Source organism: Convolutriloba macropyga, chromosome 6 (genome assembly GCF_964194025.1).
Source record: "Convolutriloba macropyga chromosome 6, txConMacr16.3, whole genome shotgun sequence".
NCBI classification, from domain to species: Eukaryota; Metazoa; Xenacoelomorpha; order Acoela; family Convolutidae; genus Convolutriloba; species Convolutriloba macropyga.
The window spans coordinates 6,513,421-6,527,794 of NC_134473.1; the positions used below are offsets into that span (position 1 = coordinate 6,513,421).

At 36.0% G+C, this 14,374-nt stretch overlaps 1 protein-coding gene across 1 annotated transcript in view; it reads right to left on the reverse strand.

Moving 5' to 3' along the window:
- LOC142341457 (exosome complex component RRP46-like) overlaps positions 1-14,374 on the reverse strand; it is a 360,653-nt gene that overhangs the window by 146,551 nt on the left and 199,728 nt on the right. The gene's annotated exons all lie outside the window — the stretch shown is intronic.

Genomic DNA, 14,374 nt, shown 5'->3' on the forward strand with positions numbered 1-14,374 from the left:
TTCTTAAGTAATCTAAATCGCTCAAGTTTTGAATTTCGACCGGCTGAATTAAATTGCGCGAGCAAAATTTAATACGAAACTGAGAATGATCCGAATGCAGCTTCGTTCCAATGACATGGTCGATAAGTCTTGACATGAGCAAATTTTTTGCGATCTATATTCGATATTTGAAGCGCTTCTAGCTGTTTACCTTTTGAAAGCTAAACAACTGCTAAGGTTCATTTAAAAGCATTGGACATTCACTTTTTACTTCATACTAAATCCCTGCATGAGAAAGTCAGATTCTATAGCGTTATAAACAGTACATTTGTTGGTTTTGTCGGGTCATTTGTGGCGTGATAGCCGAGAAGTAAGGTGTGTGGTTCACACGCCAATGATTGAGAGTTCAATCCCCTGCCGCCGTTAAGCTGTCTGTGAGGACGAGCGTGCACTTAACCATAGCTTCAGGTTGACCATAGCCTGACCAATGTTGGCTGCAATGATGGTACCACGTGAAAGTTTCAGACGCAAATAAAGTGGCCAAAGTCACCAAAAAAAGAGCAATGCTGCTCATGAAAAGATCAGTCTGAAATGTGGGGAATAATAAAAAAAGGACAGCCGAAAACAGGCTACTGTAGGCCTACTGTTGTTCCACTGCGATTACGCAGAAACCACAATTATTATTATTATTATTTAAAACATTCTGCACGTCTTGAATTTTTTTGTATCTGCGAATCTATACTGCGGTGATCTTGGTTTCTTTTTTGTGTTTCGTCATCTGACGGACGCTCTTTTTGGTTCTCCACTTTTTCATGCCAGTGCTGCTATTATGTGCATGAAGTCATTTATGTAATAAGCAGTGCTCTTTAAAGTGAATTGCGTGCTGAAAACTCTAAATGACCTTTAACACACAATAACATTGAAGGCTTTCGATGTCAATGTCAATAAAAGACACCTTAATAATAACAAAGCTGCGGGATTAAAAAGTGCGCAACTTTGAGAATCCCTCAGTTATGGCGAATGAACAGGGAAAAGCTGCTCAGGAAGATAAGACTGTGATGGTTTCAAAGAAACATCAAGAAACTTAGAAGTTTTCTATATTAAAGTTTCAAAGAACGAAAGAAGAACTTACCTGACGAACTTTATTGCTGTGTCGATAAGTAATGGCCACAAAACTAAACTCAATTTTAATTTTGTTTTGGCGCTATCATTATCTTATTGACCTATCAATCATATGTCAGAAGTACATTCTCCCACCAACAGAAACCTGATTCTAACATCCACCGACCTCCAACTACTGAACTCGACTGTACCCAAGCCATATATGATTCTCATGAAATGTTGATGAAAATAGAAAATCACCTCCGGGATTCGGAGTTATCATCTATTCACATGCCAATCATGTAAAATATTTTTAGCTAATCTAAATTTTCTCTGTATATTTTCGCATAGATAACTACTATAAGTACAAGCTAGTTTTTGTATATTTTCAGTTCAAAATTTAAAATTCAACTTATTGAATTTTTTGACCCGTGTTATCGACCTCGACAATGGTGTCCAGACCAGTTACAGACAGACAAATATTTTCGCACAGATAACTACTATAAGTACAAGCTAGTTTTTGTATATTTTCAGTTCAAAATTTAAAATTCAACTTATTGAATTTTTTGACCTGTGTTATCGACCTCGACAATGGTGTCCAGACCAGTTACAGACAGACAAATTTTGGATCTACAGAATGCAGAATCAGCTACTGCGTGGATTATGTCTTTTGTGGCGAAATGTCGCGCAGAGAAGAAAGAGGACAAGGTCAACAACGATAGTACTGTACAGGACTTACAGGTAACCAATCTCTTCCTTAGTATGTGCGGGCAAGATGCAAATATTAAACTTAGGAGCCTAATGAGTCCTAGGAATTTGATAGACACTCCGTATAAAGACATCAGATTGGCGATTCAAAATTATATTTCTCCTAAAGAGAGAGTAGTAACGGCAGAAAGGGCTAACTTTCTGTCCGTAATACAAGGTGTAGGGGAGTCAGACGACAACTTCCTAGCACGTCTTAGAGAAGAAGCACGCTATTGTGGCTTCGAAAAACTGAAATCAGCGGCCAACCCCTGAAGAGGAGTTGGTAAAAATAAAGTTTATCTCAGGTTTGAGGGACCCTGAAGCAAAACTTAGACTACTAGACGGTATTAAAGCAAAACCAGCAATATCGGTTACTGAAATGTCCGAGAGCTTACAGTTCAGAAGTCAAGCAATGGCTTTGCAAGTTCTTCATCAGGTAATAAGCCCTTTAATGTGAAAGAAGAAGTTGGGTTCAGCTTCAAAAAGACCTTTGGAAAACCAAATGAAAAAATTACGGCTAGTAAAAGCAACAACGTGGCACTAGGTGTGGAGGTAAACCACACTCTAGTAGACCCTGTCCAGCGCTAAGTAAAAAATGCAACACCTGTGAAAAGGTGGGACACTTCTCAAAAATTTGTAGAAGCAAACCCCAACCAAATTCAGGTAAGTACAGTAAACAGAATAACTTTTGAAAAGAAGAAAATGTTTCTTCAGAGCGAGCATCTCCAGCATCGGAGATGGGAATGTTTTATACTAAAGAACAAATCTTTAGCATGTCAGTGACATGGGAATATATCTCAATAAATAACTACAAAGTAAAAATGCAGGTAGACACAGGTTCAGATAGCACAGTGATATCATCAAAAATATGGACTGAGCTTGGTAAACCTCAGTTGGATGGTAAGCTAAGACATCTCGAAGCTTATGATGGTCATAAATTAACGCTTCTGGGATCACTTACTTGTGACGTTGAGTGGAAAGGAAGCAGGCTCACGCAAAAACAACTAGCAGTTGTGCAGTCTGATAAAGAATTTGGACTACTTGGTAGAGACCTTCTACCCAAGCACGGTGTGAACAACATCACAGCCGAGCATCTATCTTCTGTGAAGGGTTACAAAGCTCATGTCAAGTTGATACCAGGAACACAGCCAATGTTCTGCAAAGACAGAAAAATACCTCTACCTCTTCGAGACAAGGTCACAGAGAAGCTGGAACAAATGGTCAGACAAGGCATCCTTGAACCGGTACAGCCAGGAGGAGTCACTAATGCATCTCCAGTGGTGTGGCAGAGAAAGAAGAGTGGGGAACTGAGACTTTGCGTGGACTTGAAAGTGCACATCCATGGCAAGGTCATGGATGAGGACTACCCAATACCAGACATGGAGACGATCTTCCACAACCTACATGGGGCCCCATACTTTGGCAAAATTGACCTCTCAGATGCCTACTATCAAATTGACCTGGACGAAGAAGCCATAGATATATGCACAATCGACACATCTCAGGGACTGTTCAAGATGTGCCGACTACCTCAGGGATTGAAAAATTTTTCTTCAATCTTCCAGAATTGCATCCAATCAAACCTCAAAGGAATTAAAGGTGTTGTTATCTTTAAAGACGATGTATTGGTGTATGGAACTACCAAGGAGCAGTTCAACAAGGGAATGCTTGCAGTCAAGAGTCGACTACGTGAGAAAAAATTTACTATTAACGAGAAAAAATCTAACTCAAAACCAGTCGATAGCGTTAGCTTTTTGGGATACTCCATTTCAAAGGAGGGAATATTACCAGATCCCAAACATGTTGAAAAAAAAAATGCAAAAGCACCAACTAACAACAAACAACTCGAATCGTTTGTTGGGCAAGCTAATTTTTACGGAAGAATGATTCCTAATTTTGCAACAAAAATGCTACCCTTAAATAACATGAGAAATAGCTATTTCTCATGGGGCAAAATGCAACAAAAAGCTTTTGAAGACATAAAAAATGATTTATGTGCTAACCCACTAGTACAGCCATATAGTCTACAAAAAGAAGAAACAGTTACTACTGACGCCTCTGAAAAAGCCATTGGCGGGGTTCTTTCGCAAGAAGGACATCCAGTCATATATGTATCGAGAAAATTGACTCCAGCGGTGCAAAACTACTCGAAAATAGAGCGGGAAGCACTGGCAATTGTGTTTGTGGTCACAAGACTTAAGCAATTCCTTCTTGGAAGACGATTTACCCTACAGACTGACCACAAACCACTCAAATATCTCTTTGCACCAGACGACGAGATCCCGAAGACAGCATCAGCGAGGATCACAAGATGGGCAATAGCTCTAATGAGTTTTGTCTATGAGCTGAAGTACACGCCAGGAGAGCAGATACCCCATGTAGATGCTTTGAGCAGAATGGGTTTTGACGAAGACGAATCGGACAACGATCGAGTGTGCTTCGCAATCAATAACATCTACTTCGCCCAGAGTGATTTGGTGACCCTAGCAGAAATCAAAACTGAACTTGGAACAAACAGACTTTTCCAGGACATAATGAAACGAATCAAAAGCGGCAATTGGAAGCAATGTTCAGAAAGGGAAAAAGGATTCGAACAACAGAAAGATGCACTTACCTTACATAATGAAATCATCTTCAGAGGTGGTGTTCCTTTCATTCCACCCAAACTACGACACTTGGTTTTGGCAAAAGCGCATGAGACACATCCCGGGAAGAATGCAACTGAGGCATCAGTCAGAATGATAGGATGGGCGCCTGGCATTACCCAAGACGTTCAACACTTTGTTAGTAAATGTGAGAATTGTCAATTGAACAGGCCTAGCCCGGGAAAAACAGTCTCTACGTGGCCATAAGCCGACGTTTGGGAACGGCTCCACATAGACTGGGGTTATGTTAAGGACCAAGTCAATATCTTAGTAATTGTTGACGCGGGTTCTGGTTGGATAGAAGCTTTCCCCGCAGGAAATAGAACATCAGAAACAGTTAAAATATATCTTAGTCAAATCTTTGCAAGATTCGGAATACCAAAAACTTTAGTATCTTATAATGGTCCTGAATTTTTAAGTGGTGACCTTAAACAGTGGTGTGAATCACTGGGAATTAAGAAAATGGAATCACCCGTCTATCATCTAAGAGCTAATGGACTAGCTGAAAGAGCAGTTCAGAGAGTGAAGCGGGCACTTTAGGCGTGGAGTCCCAACCTTATTGTGTCATTTGGAGCATTCCTGCAAAGAGCAGTGATGACACATCGCAACGCTTCAAAGACGAGGGGCAAAACCCCAGTTGAACTCTTGTTGGGATGCAGAGTGAGACCACCAGCATTTGCAGATTTCGACTTGTGCGAACCCTTTCTATTCAAGGCCAACGAAAAGATAAAGATAGTTCCTGCTACCTTTATCATCAGGAACGGCTTGAACGCATCTTTCATACAGCCCGAAAACTCAATACGGACTATTCTAGTGAGCGACAACCAAATTGCGAGACTAGACGAGGACAATTTGAAAACTGAACCAGCAGTGGAGGAGACCATATCACAATCAGAACAACAACTTCAGAGCACAGATGTGGGACCTTCACTTCAAGATAAAGCTTCTGCAGCCACATCATCTGCAGAGCACCAACAACCCGCAACCTCAGAGCTATCATTATCTTATTGACCTATCAATCATATGTCAGAAGTACATTCTTCCACCAACAGAAACCTGATTCTAACATCCACCGACCTCTAACTAATGAACTCGACTGTACGCAAGCCATGTATGATTCTCATGAAATGTTGATGAAAATAGAAAGTCACCTCCGGGATTCGGCGTTATGATCTATTCACATGCCAATCATGTAAAATATTTTTAGCTAATCTAAATTTTCTCTGTATATTTTCGCATAGATAACTACTGTAAATACAAGCTAATTTTTGTATATTTTCAGTTCAAAATTTAATTTAAAATTCAACTTATAGAATTTTTTGACCCGTGTTATCGACCACGACAAAGACATTCCTCGGTGTCCAGTATGGTTTGATGTTTGACTGGTTAAATTGTCCTCGTCGACTGGAAAGTATCATCAAAGAGGTTAGAAATCCTGTAAAGGTCCTTTTCAATACCAGTTGTGTCATTCCAATGGGTAGAGTTGTTTGAAAGTGCAACTCGAAATTTAACGTAAAGTGTGCTTAATAAGTTGAACTGACTGCATCAATTGAGATCCGTATCTTTCGATCTAAATTTTTTGGTCGGCGAGTCTACTTTGCATTAACAAGTTCTTTTACTTTATTTCCTAACAATAACCACCATTCGAAGCATTGAAAGAGTTCAGGATTCCAAGATTTCTTACAATTTTTTAAAGCTAAGTTTGTTTGATGCTCTGATTTACGTTTTGCCTTTAAAAAATTTGAAACTTTGAATTGTTTCACTTTTTGGTTGTTGCGCGGCAATATTTGCAATAGATGATTACAAATTCAGCTGTAGCTTTGTACGAATTAATCAGGACCTCAAAGCTTGATATCGAAGGTGTAAATTGATCTTTTTCCCGAAGATTGCTACTTGTCATTAAATAGTTTTTGCCTCGGCACAATCGACCGTTTGTTTCCCTACTTAAACGTTGAAGTATTATTGACATAAGCTAAATTATCATTCTGAGCATCTAAAAATTCCGTGCACGGATCAATTGTTGCTTCGACATTCTAGGTTAGCTTTAAGGGACAAAATTTGGAAGGGAGGAGATTTCTCGTTGAACTTACCGGATTTGAAGAACTCTCATAATGTAGCAATTTGAACAGTGCTAATGTAGCCGTTAAAAATGAATTGGAAATGAACTGCTTACGAAACAATTAAAAAAACTGAAATTATAGAGATCAATTAACTATAAAAAACCAAAACAGTGCAAGTCCTGATCTCTATTTCAAAGAATTGTCATTGACTAAACAAAATACTAGACTAAAATGGACAAAACATGGATTGGGAAGACCACTTATGAAAATAATCTGACCAAAAAAGTGAAAATAGCAAAAAAACAACAGCCAAATTGCCGCATTGAACAAAAAACAATCGAGGCGATGACTTTTTGCCCAAATTGCGTTTGCTCAGTCCACTTTGAATTTGGAGTGTAAAAAATTATCTTTGTATTAATCTTTTGAATGTGGCTCAATTTTTAAGCTTAAATTATTAATACAGAGAACGTCAAATAAATTTGCATAAACAACAAAAACTGCATTTTGGGATAAAATAAGTTTGGCTTAGAATTACAGCATAACCGATTTCACTTGTTATGTACAACTTTGTGAGCTTAAAATTTTTTTGACTGATTATGGCGCTCAATCAGGTATAAAAACGAAGTGATCAATCCTATTTTGGTGTGCCCGCTGTAAACTAATCTGACTTTCAATAGTAAGAATGATACATCTCATTAATTGGTCTCATAAATTGACAAACATTACAAAATCAATAAATATCAAAATTTCTGCCAATTTTCCATTTTTTTTCAATTCTATTTTTAACTCATAGGCTTACCCCCCTCATTGTCAGATTGAGGTAACCATATTTTGATTTCAAGTCTGAGAATGACAAGGGATTGATGAATGAAAAATCATAGGTGTAATTGGTAAGCTTAAAAATTTTGCGATATCACAAAGCAAAACTTTTGCATCTTTTTCATCCATTCTTTTTTTGAAAACTAAGAACTTAATCAGTTTCTATGTGGTACTCTTATGCAGTTTTTGGATAGTAACCACTGCTTTTCATGGAACAAAAGAGACGCTGGTATAATGTTTGAATCCTATTTTCTGGAAGTTTCAATAAGATAGGGTTCATTGAATGTTGTGTTCTTAAAGGTGGTAATTTTCAGCTTAAAAGAGGAAACAATGGAGAAAACAGTTCTGGAAAACATTAACCCGCAGTTTCACACAACTTTAAACACAATTTTAAAAAAAAAACAGACAATTTACTTGAAATCGGAATAAGCGTTTGAGCTTGTTCTATAACTGGTGCTCGGTAACTTTAGCCTATTTTGCCAATTTTACTGAAATTGCCTATATATTTTCCCTTTAAAAATCATTTTTTGCAATCTGCGTGGTCTTCGTTATTAAATAATCTTGGTTTAGCTTGATCTAAAATTCAAATGTTTGCTGATTATTTCTTATTGCCAACCTTAATGTTTTCTCCAATCTCTGCTATTTCTTTTTCTCTAACTCAGCCTTTTAAGTCTCGTTTTTTATTTTGCTCGCGTTATTGAATTTGAAATGAGCATAAGTCACCTCCTGTTGGATTACATTGCTTAAAAACCATTACTTGCTTCAAAAATTGTTTTCCGAACTTGGTCAATTTCATACAACAGGTTTTTTAGAACTTGTTATTTACTTAATTTTTTTTCATAGTTTATTGTTTTCATCCACAATTTGGCAAGCCGTCGGCTGAGTACTCATTGCCGCTTTTTTGCCTGAACTCCCTTTGATTTTCTTTTATTTTTATGGTTTGCATTTTACTTTAAACTTCAGCATGGAATGACAAGGCTAAGTTTTTCAATTTCAAAGTATAGTTTAAAAAATATCGGACGGTTTTCAGTTTTCCTTGCTGTGTCATAAATTTTAAAGCATTTGAACATTGCCAAGCAATCATAATGGCTAATGGCAACAAGACTCTTGCAGTTAAGCAATTTAACCAACCGATCTTCATTCAAGCACTCAATATGTGAGTATTGTCAAACTGCGAAAACTGATTTGTATGAATTTTTCTTGAAAAAATTTTAATTTTTTTGACGACTTCAAAATGTCGTTTAATTCGGGGAGCTCTGGTGTAGTGCACTTTAGTTTGACTCGATGACTGACTGAAGTAGTAGTATACAAAACAATAAACAATAGCATACATTTGCTTAACCCGTCAAGAGACCATTCTTGATCGATAAATTGAACTTAACTCAGTTAATGGAGTGCTGTTTTTATTACATAAAAAGACCTTGCTCAACCCAAAAAAGCGTGGAGCCATTGTTGCTCGACCAAATTAAAAGCTTGTACTTTAATCTAATTAGGAAGCTAGACTGCGTATTTTTAGTCAGGGGCTCTTCTTTCGTTTATAATAAAAATCTCTCCTAAAAGCTTTAGAATAGTTTTGGAGCTTTTGTTCTAATTGAAGTCCAAACATGTATTAGCTCAAATTAAACAGCAACTTAGCTTCTATTTGAGTTTGTAGAGAACCTAGCTCCGTCAGGAGTTTTGCCTCTTGGCAACTGGTAAAACGGTCAGGTGTTTGACGCTCACAGTAGTTTGCGTGGTTGATTTTTGTTGTTGACTGAACCATTGTTACAACGAATGAGATGATATGTTGACAAAAAATAACAAAAACTAGGCAAAAATTGTGTTTTTTGTCATAACATCAAGGATAACTTTGCCGAGCCATTACTGCTTGGAGAAAATTTAAGTGACCCGAACTATCATATCTTTCCGTTTAACGTGGGGATTCTCTTCAAGGGCAAGCCCCTCAGCAAGTTCCAATTTTACCTTATAAAAAAAGTCATACGTTCGCAAAATTTTGTAAAAAAGCAGTTTTTTCTTTATATTTTGGCAAAAAATAAAAACCAGTCCCAATTTTTGCTCGGGAAGCATGTTTTTGGCATCAAAAACCCCTCTCCGAAACTTTGATATTCGGATTTAAGCGTTATACTGTCAGATTTTTGAAAATTTGGGTCCAGAATTCTAAAATTGAATTTCTAAATTCTCAAAAGCTTTTAATTTTTTGCATTTTTCATAAATCGCGTGGCTTACTAAGTTCTTGGATGACCGACTGGACTTTACAAAACATCAATAGCTCAATTCGGTTAGCATTAAACTCTTTTAAAAAAGGGCACTTGTGCCCCCAACCGTCTAAACAATTTTGATCAAAAAAGACGTTCAGAGTTCTCCTAGGCCAAAACTACACATCTATGACCCCACTGTTTTTCCACGGCAGTCAACTTTTATCATGGACTTCACAGGTCAAAAGTCAACCATTTCCAAGAAAAAGTGAAAATCACGAGAAAATGTTAAAAATCACGTCTTTTTGAAAATTTTGACCCCTCTGATTTTTGACTAATTTGCACGTTATTGAACTCCCACCTGTATTTGGTCGAACTGAACTATAAAAAATTTAAAAAATTTGCAAGAAATTGCGAGCGGGGATGACTTTTCTGTAAAAGTCGGTTGACCACCCAACCGGCATTATCTCTTCTCACAAGCATATTTGGGAGATGTGATCTAGAGGACTTATCTTTTTCTCACCTTTTCGGGGCCGCATGCAAAGTCTCATCAAACGTTACCGTCATGGCCCCGAAGTCATCAAAGTTTTTGCACCCTGCGTCTTTTGTTAAAAGAATACTATCTGGCAGGTCCCGTACCCAGCCATCTCGGGGAAAACTTTTAATTTGTTTGTGCGAATTTGACGACCTCGACTGCGTTTTGCTCCAAATTGCGGATGAAAATTCATAACGAGATCTAACAAGAACCAAATGTAAAGTAAATTATCAAAAGACCAAAAATTGGCTTTTCAGTCGGTTTGCAAATTCTTGTTTTTTAACGGCTTTTTTTCAACGAAGAACGTTTCTAACTGATGTTTTCTTACAGGTCAAACATTTAGCTGATTTTGACGATTTTTGCTGTCTTCATTGTTTTTGATGTGAACATTTTAACATGAACTATAGCTGAAATTTTGATTCAAATTTATAGGCATTGAACCTCAATTTGGCCGAATTTTGTGCCCAGAAAATTCTACATACAATTTACAAACAATTTAACTGATTTTTGAATGGCTTGGATACCATTAAAGAAACATTAGGTGTTTTCCTTTTCAGATATTTTTAATTTTGTTGCTGAATTTGGAGTTTTTTCTAATTCCTTATGCAGCAGTCAATAAGTTTAATTTGCTGGAGCAGGTGCTGTTTTGAGAGAAAATTTTCAAAAAGCAGTTCATTCAAAACGTCGTTTGCTTAAATATGACAACATATTCTGTTCTGCATTTTTCGGGACAAAACATTGCTGATCAGTAAAAATTCATCTGCACGGAATGCAATTCCTGAATGAATTCAATTGTTTTCCTCAAAACATTCGTGTGAGTGTTAGCCCTTTTTTCTAGTAAATTGCTTTGAAATTAAATAGTGGGAGTGCTAAGGCTCTGAACAACAATAATGTTTTGTGTTTTATTTGATGACGTATAATTTATATTGTGCAGCCATCTACTCTTCTGACAAAGCGTTTTAAAATTGTTTTTCGATGCTCAAATGTGAAGCAGTCTCTATTTTTTATATGCAATGTTCGTTTGCACTTCAATTGTCATCCGCTGAAGCTTATTTGACCAAAATTATCGTTTTGTCTCTGAAAGAGAAGTATTTTTTCTGATCATTTTCATTGTTAGCTTGTTTTCTTTGATGTGTTCATCCGTCTTTTCAAAAACACCGAAGTAAGATTTTTTCCGTAGGACCATTTACAGAGATACCGTAGTTGACTTTTTGTCTCATTCTGAAAACAAACATGTTCTTTAACATATTTCTTTTTCTCCAGACGAAAGGAATCACACTTTAATACAGCAACCATTAAGTTTCACATACTCTTTCCTATCAGGTGCATTTTACAGCTCCATCGACAAATCAGTGATGGCTTTGTTCCTTGAAAAAATTTTTGTAGGATAAGGAGTTTAACGCTTTTAAGAGATAAACAAAATTCCAACCAATATTTTAAGTTTAATTTGATTTTGTTGTAAATCTTTATCTAAATGTAGTAAAGGTGGTAGAGCAATTTTGATTCGAAGAAAACGACGTCATACAGAACAGTTAACGTTAAAGTCAAAATGTCAATAATAGATTTTTGAGTATACACCTGGGCGTAAGTGCTGAGGCCTTCAGGTAAGGCAGTACTGGTTAAAGCACATGTTTTCTAAATGTGAAATTAAGATTTTTGACGCTTTAACAAGTGACACATCCACTGCATTTTCAATTGCAAATGTGTTATAGTTTTTTAGCTATTATAGTCTAAAATACTAAGACCAAAAAAAATAATTCGCGGAGATAATTTTTGGGTAATTGAGTAAATTTTGACTTACAGAGGGAAAACAAATGGTATTAAGCATTAAATATTGACTATAACTGATCATGGTCTGTCAACTAAAAACCAAAAGAGGAAGTTCTCTTACGCTCTATTTGATTTAAATCCTCATATCAGTTTCGTAAGATAAACCAGGCATAGACAACCCCGATCTATAATGAGGAATAGAAAAAATTACTTTTCTATGTTGTCTATTCCAAGATGTCTAATCAAGATTAGACTTGTCTATTCACTTTATCATTTCAAAGACAAATGTTGCATCAACATTGCTGTCGAAATTTTTGCTGCCCTTTTGTATTGGAAATTAGACTTCGTTCATTTGAGAAAGTTATTCCAAGCAAACGCATTAATTGCTTAAGCTGCTAAAAAAAATTAGCTGAAAGGACGCTAAAAGAAGCAGGCAACAGGCTTTGCGAACAATTTAAAAGTGACCGACAAGCCCCTGAGGAACAAAAGAATTTCTTTCAAAAGAGAATTGAGTGAAAAAAATAAAGATTTGTTATTGATAAAACTGAATATTCGAGATTTTAAATTAGATAATGTAATTAATCTAAACAGGTTTTCAAAAATGAGGAATGAACTGTTAAGCAGTAGTTTTCAGGGCTTGGGCTTTCAATACGGCTAAATTTTTGATAGAATGGTATTTATGATTTGTTTAAATCAGACTCTTTCTGGAGAATATTTTCCGAGAAACTTTGACACTGGCTTTTTTCAGTATTTTCTGCAACATAGACTGACAAAAGTGTGTTACTCGAAAATAACACCCAATCGCTGTTACTCCAATATTTTCCCAATACTTTCCAAATATTCGGAACATTGTTTTTTCAATAGGTGATTGACTGCCTAAAGTTCACTGCCTACAACTTACTATTGATTTTGGTGATTGCGTCTTCAGAAAAACTTATTGTGTTTTTAGTGGTAACAGTAAAAACACAATAAGTGTTTTGTGTTTTTACTGGTATTGTGCTTTTACTGGTAACAAAAAGTTGTGTTTTTACTGGTAACAGTAAGTTTGTCGTCAAGTTGGAATTTTGTTATTCAGACTTCGTATATTAAAGTGATTCTTTTGTAATATTTTTTTATAATTAGAGCTCCGATTCTTGCTCTGCTCCTTTTTTTTGGATTGTGTGACATTACATAAGCATAATAAATGTCTTTCTGGAAAACAGCAAAAATGCACAGGTTGTTAAATTGTAATGTTTTAGGGTTGTTCAACCAAAAAGAAACATGGAATTGATCATCGATCAACCAATCAAAAAACCGATTTAAGCACTGAAATTTTCGAATTCTAATATTGTTTTCTGACTGATCTTGTTTCTCTGATAAAATATATTTTGTTTGAACTTTTTCCTGCTCTGCTAGAAATCAAATGGCAAGCATCATTTGATAGATGTGACGTAAATATGATGCATGACATCATATTTACTGTGTTTCTGAATTTGTCCATTTAAAAACCTCATTAATTTCGGTTGTAATGTTTTTGTTGGTTTGTTCAAATTAAACTTTATTTGAGTGGCGACCGTAGTAAACGCATTTGTAATGTGGTATTTCCGAAACTTACTCTGTTATGTTTCAGTTTTCTATTGCTTTTGTTGCAGTTTTTCTTATTTGCCTTACTGCGGCGACTCCAGCTACTCTTTTAGCACTGCAGTTGTGACCTGATTTAAAAACTAGAATTATTACATTTAGCGACTGAAGAATATCGTTGAATCGTTTGCCCAAAGTCGCAGAGGTATATAAATGCCCTAGTATCAAATGAAAAATCAGGTTGTCGTTTTTTGTATGTGCTGTTAGAATTTATTACAATTCAAAGAATTTGAGTTGTATTGGGGCGCTGTCTTTTTTACGACTCGAAGAAGAGTATTGGAGAAGTCTTTTTTTAATCAATTTTATTGGAGTGATTTTTGAAGCGGGAAATGAAACGCGTGAAAAAATTTGGAGTGGTTTTGTTGCTGAACAAAAGTGAAGAGCGGAGCGAAAAGAGAGTGGTTTTTGTTCATACCGCTGTTTTTGAGAGAGCGAGAAATTGATGTGTGAAAAAATTTTCTCTAAGCGAGCTAAATTTTTTGTTGACGTGCGGCATTTTGAAGCAGTTTTTTTCATTTATTTTGGTTAAGAGGTTTTCTTATGATTTTGTTATAATTTTAGACTGGCTTTGGTAGTGGTTTGAAGGTTTTTGGAAATTCATATGAATTTTATGATAATTCGGAGGTTTTTAAAGTTTTTTGCTGATTTTCGGACTTATTTTTGCGTTTTTTTGACGATAATTTTGTTTTACTTGCTCAAATGGGCATTGAAGAAACCCTTTTTACTTGAGCAAATTTATGATAACAATTGGTTACAGAGTTGTGGGTAAGCATCTTTTTTTTGAGAAATATGACAAAAAAATGGCGAAAATTGGAACTATTTTTCTTAATTTTTTGCAGTTTTTCGTTTTTTTTTTCTGTTTTTATCAAAGTGTCTTAGCCTTTATGACTTGCCTATTGTTTT